The sequence below is a fragment of the Balaenoptera physalus genome (assembly GCF_965194825.1).
Source record: "Balaenoptera physalus genome assembly, chromosome: X".
NCBI lineage: Eukaryota > Metazoa > Chordata > Mammalia > Artiodactyla > Balaenopteridae > Balaenoptera > Balaenoptera physalus.
In genome coordinates this window covers 79,617,444-79,624,983 of record NC_138903.1, presented here as the reverse complement: position 1 = coordinate 79,624,983, position 7,540 = coordinate 79,617,444, and the positions used below count along the sequence as shown (strand labels likewise).

General features: G+C 39.1%; 1 pseudogene across 1 annotated transcript; it reads right to left on the bottom strand.

Moving 5' to 3' along the window:
• Positions 1 to 6,141: 6,141 nt before the first annotated feature.
• Positions 6,142 to 6,849, bottom strand: LOC309652167 (homeobox protein TGIF2LX-like; annotated as a pseudogene). Its single transcript has one exon. The product of its transcript is annotated as a homeobox protein TGIF2LX-like (transcript).
• Positions 6,850 to 7,540: the final 691 nt, after the last annotated feature.

Sequence of the window (7,540 nt, the reverse complement as noted above, 5' to 3'; positions counted from 1 at the left end):
TCTTCATTTCTTTTTGGGGCTTTTTTATATATTCTAGTTCCTTATTAAATTTTTTGTTTTGTTCATCTATTCTTTTTCCCAATTCTGTTAAGATGTTTATTACCAATGTTTTGGGTTCTATATCTACTAAATTGTTTATTTCTCTTTCAGGGGTTATTTTTCAGGGGTTTTCTCTTGCTCTTTTGGTTGAGAGCACTTCCTCTGTCTTTTTGTTTTGCTAAATTTTCTCTGCCTCCATGACTTTATGTGAAAGAGTTACCTATGATGTCTTAGAGATGTGTTCTTATGTGGGAGACTATGTAGAGACTGCTTGTGCCCATTGCCTTTCATGAGAGATCTGGATTTAACATGGATGGAAGGCATGTCTTTTCTCTGGATGTGCTGGCATCTATCACTTTAGTAGAGCATGAGGCAGAAGATGGAGGTGCTAGAGCTGAAGCTGTGTGTGAAGTGGGACTTCCCCTTGCTCAGTGGCTGTCATCTCCCTAAAGTGGGCAGTGTCTGATCCCAAGTTGCTGGAGCAGAAGCCCTAAAATTCTCGCCTGAGTTATGCTCAGTTCCCTTTAATTTCTAATGTAAGGGTGGCCTGTATGGGCTCTTGGCTCATGTCACCTGCAGACAGACATTTCAGCTGGCTCCGATGTGCTGCCTGTGCAGATGCCCATAATTGTTTCCCCTGCTCTGCTTGGACACAGCTTTGAGTGTAAGTACCCTTTGACCCTCATAGCTGATCACTTCTCCAGCCTCCACCGCCCCCATCCTGTTGTGGAACCACACCTCAGGGCAGCAGCAGCCCATGAGGACTATTCACATATGTCACAGATTGAGCTGTGGTGGAGCAGCTGCCATTAGAGTTTTAGGGTGCTTCTGATGTGCCACTTAAACACCAACAGTGGCTGCTGCCACTCCACCCAGTTACTCCCCAGGACCAGGTCACCTCTGCATTCCATGGCTGAGTCTCCTCCCAAGTCCTGGCTGCCCCAGGTCCAGTGCCATGCTGTGACATGGAGTGAGTAGGGCTGGAAACTTCACTTGACTCAGGCTGAGACATGCACAGAGGCAATTCTGGGAAACCCAGCAGCTGCTGGAGTAGTCCTCTCTCCACTCTCTCCTTCCTGCCTCAGGGGCAAGCCAGTGTGCATACTATCCTCATGAGTGGATTCCAGGTTTCCCACAGCCATCCTGTTAGTCCCAGCAGTCCTCCAACTAGCCAAATGGGTTCATCTCCCCTGCAAAGGACCTTAGACTGGGGCATCCAATCTGTGACTCTCACTGTTCACTTCCCATGGTGTATTCCACCTTGTATTCACACTTTTCCTCTGAGTTTCCTCCCAGGGGTAACCCAATTGCTTTCCTTCCCTTCCTTCCCAATTACGTGTGGATCTTTCTTACAACCTTGGTTGTACAGGAGTCTTTCCACCAGTTTCCAATCAGTTTTCAGTGAGAATTGTTCCACATATAGATTTTGATGTTTTCATGGGGAGAAGTGAGCTCCATATCCTCTTACTCAGCTATATTGATCAATCTCCAAGTTTTTGTTTGTTTTTTTTTAATAAATGACTGCTACTTTCAATACTTTCTTATTCAACCTTTTCTACATTACATCCTAAAAAGCTAAGGAAATAAATTTAGGGGTCTTTAGGTGCTCTTTGGGCTAGAACTTTAGCATTTTCTAAAGGACAGTAATAATAATAAATGATAATAAAATAATAACACATTTCATCATATTATATAGTGAACCAGGACATTTAACAATCCATGGTTAGAATTTTAACATCTGAAACCTCTCTATTAAGATATGTATATAACCCATAAAGAGTAATCATTTGCTATGCATAAGTATTACAAGAAATTGCAGGTTGCAGCACTTAGAATATCTAGTAGAAAAACACTGGTCACCCATTGTTATTGTCTTTTTCATATTAAATAATGCATACTTAAAAGTTCAAAATTTCACTAGTGTCACTGAACTAATAAGATTAAACAAAATGAAAACGTTATTGTAAATGAGCTTTAAAAAAATCCAAATAAGGAAGGTGTTCTAAAATGTTTGTCACATTTCCAATTTTTATTTTGTAGAAAAAATTAAAAGTCACTCTTTATTAGGCTTTATAGACTATCCAGTCCAGTATTCTGCCTATACAAGTAGTAGTAAAAACTGTATTATGAAAGGACATAGTTGGTCTAATGTACTTCACTTTTAATGGTTTCTGTAAGTGAATTTTACCTTTCCTTTACAATTGATCTTGGCTTATTTAATTAGGATTTTTTGAAGTCTTTTTTTTTTAATTACTTATTTATTTATTATTTATTTATTTTTTAATTTTTTTTTGGCTGTGTTGGTCCTTTGTTGCTGTGTGTGGGTTTTCTCTAGTTTCTGCAAGCAGAGGCTACTCTTCATTGTGGTTCATGGTCTTCTCATTGTGGTGGCTTCTCTTCTTGTGGAGCATGGGTTCTAGGGCACATGGGCTTCAGTAGTTGCAGCACATGGGCTCAGTAGTTGTGGCTCATGGGCTCTAGAGCACAGGCTCTGTAGTTGTGGCACCCGGGCTTATTTGCTCCACAGCATGTGAGATCTTACTGGACCAGGGCTGAAACCCATGTCCCCTGCACTGGCAGGCAGATTCTCAACCACTGCACCACCAGGGAAGCCCCCTTGAAGTCTTTTTTGATTATGTCTTAATGTGTGCCAGTTCTTAAGGTTCTAAAAAATAATCTTCTATAAGTACTTTTAAAATTGAATATAATTATATGCTTTCCTAAGTGAAATACCACATTCTTCAATCTGCCAACAATTTGCTTTTTACCTGCTCCAAAGAATGTGAACTCTTTCTAGCATTCTGGAAGTTAGTGGCTAAATCCATGCTTACATTGTTCTTATTGTCCTTATTTTAGCATGATGAACTAAAAAATCCAAAAGGTCTAGGCCATAGTCTTCACTGTAAATGTGTAAATAAAGAAGCATTTCTTAGAAAGAATGATGCAAGTGTCTAAGTCCTTCAAATATGATAGAATACTCATAATAACTAAAACTGATCAAATACAAGTATTGGGGAATATTTGAAAACAAAGAAACAGACGCTTTAAGAAAGTGGCCTAAAGGAAACTTACTATAATGGCTTAATTATAGTAGACAAAATATGCCCTCGCTGGCTGGACAGATTAGCAGATAGTCTAAATATATTTTGTGTCTTAGTAATCACTGAATAAAGTATCCAGGAGAATCCCATTCCCATGTTTTCTCTTCAAAGAGATGCACTGCATATATTAGAGCTCATTATAAAAAATTGTACAAGGTATTCTAGACTTCATAGATAAGCTAAAGGAAAATCCCTGATATTGCAAGTTGTACTCTTGAGAGATGTGAAAGAACACCTGGTTGAAGATATCCCTTAAGACTAAATTGTTTATAAATGTGCTTCTATACTAGAGGATTAAGATACATCAATGTGGCATCCTTTTATGAGAATATTTTTAATATAAGATTCTTGGAGTACACATTAATGAGTCTTACTTCTACACTCTCTGGGAGACAGAGAGAGGGAGAGCTGAACAGAGCAACTTCATTCATAACCAATTATGCCCTATTCATTGTTAGAACCATCCCCATGGACTTCCTGTTCATCTTAAATCTTTCTACGATATACTTCACTAATATCAGTAGAAATCTATCTTTTCCAAGAAAAGTTTCTCCATGCTACCTTCACCTTTTTATTTCTACAACGTCATGGTGTTAGAAGTTGATTATTTTCTGTTAGGTTTTGCATAGTTCCTAAACTCAAATAACATGGAAATAGTGGTTAGGCTTAAAAAATGCAGTTTCTTCAGAAAATTATTTCCATTTATCTCCACAGAGTGTGGTAGATTAAAGCCTTCTAAGCTTTACTCCCAGAAAATACCAATAGAGAAGCTTCAACTGCAGAGTGGTTAAAGTCTGGAGGAATGACAGTGAGTTAACCTTTATTAAACCTATATTAAAATCAATTTAAACATTTATATGGCAAAAACTTCAGCAATGAAATTCTTTCTTATATTTTTCTTAATTTAACTGAAAAACTATGTTTGTAGCACAACTAAACCAAGTAGAAACCAAAGAACAGGTCCCCCTACTTTCTTCCCACATAATGCAATGAAAAGTACACCACCACTATAGCATACAACCCACCATTACAAAGTGCAAGATAGAAATGGAAGACTATCACTGTCATCCCAGCATATTCCCCTTAGAACAGGTCATACAATAGTCATCCCACAATAATCCAACTGGACTCATTCTCAGAGACAACTGTAAGTGGTCAGACAAGAAGAAACTTCCTTTTCCAGACCCCAGCAGTAAAGCTACAAAACCACATTGATTTCCACTGAGCCAAAGAAAAGTCTGATGAGTCCTTAAACCTCTCAGACATAAAAATTATAAGGCAAAGTAGGAAGAGTTCAGTATTGTATAGACTGAGCTTAAAAATCGTTCCACCCAGATAACAAACTTTTTTATTTGAATAGAGCCTCCTATGCCTCCATAGAGAGAAAATGGCTCAGATGAGGGACTCTGAAAAGAAGTGGTATGGGAGCTTCATTGAGTGTTTAAGGGCCTTTTTCAGTAAGGATATAACCAATATTTTGATCTTCTTCCTTCCGAATCCTCCTGAATCCATTTTTACTTAAAAATTTGAACATACTTTAGTCTATTTCAGGAACAGCAGTTTAGGAATGTGGGCTTGCTTCCTTCCTGGTAAAATTATAATATCCGGAGTAATAGCCTGTAATTATTGTTTCTTACGATGCTTAAATAAGATAGGGTATCTTGTATTCAAAATTGCCAGTACTTAGACTGCAATATAAAAAAATGAGGCCTAGAAGTAGAGACCAAATATGATCTATTTCACTTCAGGGCAGGAGCAGAAATTGAGGCTAGAGTTCAATTTTTAGCCACAGATTCCTCAGATTTTAGCTTCCTAAGAGTGGAGAAGTTAAATTACAGTTTTCTGAAGGAGTATCTTTCTGCTCCTATTGAAAATCTGCCTGTACTTGAGGCAGTGGGAAGAGCTACCTCTACAGAACAACCGGATAATTTCTAAGTGGGAGCTGCCTGACACTTTTGTCATTGCCACCACCACCCTTACCAATCCAAACATTTTAAAAGGAAAAATGAATAAATGGATTAAAAAAGTAAAACCAAACCAAACCAAAACAACAAAAGCAATAGAATACCTGAATATACTCTCTTTTTTTGTTCACAAAATGTTAAAGATTGAATCATTTTTCTCTTTTCCTTAATTTTATATAATCTTCATCTTGTTCTGTTTCTTCTGAGAAATTTTTAGTCGTTTTTTTCTTTTTTGGGTTTTTTGCTTGTTTGTTTGTTTTTCACCTTTTCTTCTGATGCATAGAATTAAAATTAATAAAAATATTCTCTATAACCAACTATCCAACAACCAATACCAGAAAATTACCATTTGGAATTTTCTTATCTTTACTGCATACTTTTCACTAATACCCCAAATAAGAGTTCACTCTTACCTGTAACATGTTTATGAATTCACTGTATTTTGGCTCTCATGCTTATCCCCCTGCAGAAATTAGCTACTCTTTGAGATTGTCAATAAACTGTACAAAGGAAAACACAGAGTTGACAGTTTTACAAAAACTTCAACATTAAAATGAGTCCAGTGCTGCTATAGTCATCTTTTATAGAGCCTTTCCTTTCCATCATTCATGCTAATAAACAAGGAAAGTTACAGAGAGAGAGAAAAAGAGGGGTGACTTGGTATTTGCAGCAACCCTGGGACCAGCAAGTTTGGTTAGAAAAACCAAAATAATCTTCTATGAAGTGCTAGCACTGTGTCTAGTCTCAGATATATTTTTCTGATTGTCTGAAGTCTTTAAATCCAGGGAGAAGCAAACGAAAGTGAAGAGATCTTTGCTGTAGTGTGAATCATGATGACAAGTTAGTATCTTCCATCTGGAAACACTGAAATATCTGGCAGAACTGAGTCCCACCAGCTAGTGATAGTTCTCATAAAACCCCTAGAAGGAAAGATGTGTCTATAAAAGTAAAACTACAAATTAGTTGGGGGGGGTATAAATGGATCTACCACAATAGACAAGGGACTGACTACCTGGTATTTTTTGAAACGTGGGAAATCATAGGTTGGGCTCTTGCTTTTTCTGTACCTCCAGTTCAGCAGACTTTTGTACAGCTGCATCCACGAGCAGCTGGAAGCTGCTGAAGTCCTTGTACTCCTCTGTCGACACAGGTTCAGGAGAAGATATAAGCAAGGGCACATTGGTGAAAAACTCGACCTTTTCCTTTGGCGGGGCTTTAGGAGTGAGCTTCTGGCCTGGACGGACTCTAGTCTGACAGCTTCTCCCCTGATTCCTGGCCCATCCGCGCGGGGTTTAGGGGCAGGCATTGTATCTTGTCTAGATCTCTGGGCCCTGACTTGGCTTCGATAGATGGATGGGTGCTCTGCTGGCTGGTGAGTCACATTGGCAGCCTTGCCTTTTTAGTGGAACATGGTGATCTGGTTGGGGTCACTTCCATCTTGATGAAGCATTTCCGGAAGAATGCGTCTGCGGGGTTGATGAACCAGTTAGAGATCTGCAGAAAAGACAAATGGTCTCCTCTGACAGCATTCACTTCCCTAATGCTGTAGGGTAGGCCTTAAACCGGTGCTCATACAGCCAGTCACGGAGGGTCTTCACCGACTCAGTTGGCAAGTATCCTTTCCGCTTTCTCTTGCCCTCTAGTGAGAGAAGAACTTTATCTTTAACAATGGAACTATTCGACTCGATTGAGGTGCCCTGAGCTGGGATTTGGGTCTCCACTGGGCTTTCTTCTGTGGCCTCCATGTTCTTGAGACCTGTCTTCACTATCTTGGGAACCAAGGATGGCTGAATTAGGGCTAAAGTAGGTCTGGGAAAGCCAGTGAAGAAGGCATTGGAAGGTCTCCAAGAGGAAGTCTCTCCTTTTGCTTCCCAGGCCGATTAACAGTGTTGCTAACAACTTTGAGCCAGCACTTTGTGACGTTACATCTTTTCCGCCCCTCATGCCACCCTCCCCCCACCCCACTTCCTGGTTCCCCATTTCCTTTTTTTCCATAGGTCCAAATACACTTGTTTTCACCCCATCAGTTTATATAGCTCTGCAGAATTTTATTTCCTTGTTGCTGTCACCAGCTACTGCTAACTGAACTCTACTGCTAACTAATGAACTCTATTTCTTTTGGCTAAATCTGGCTTATGCATAAGTTTTTCACATTCTTCCTTTTTAGTTTTACTCTGATATTGTTTTTCCCTCTTATTCCTTAACTTGCATCATTGGCTCATACACATATATCAGAAACAATATTATCTATTAGATATTAAGCTCAATAAAAGGAGAGTGTAAGTGGTGTTCCTGACTCCCCCCTTTCATATTCAAAGCTGATTTAAGAATAAGTTTTAACTAGACCTTTGCTTTTGACACCCCGCCCCTTTTATTTTTCTTTGTTTTGGCCTGGAAATGTTTGGCTTTGGCATGACTTCACTGTGCCACCATGGT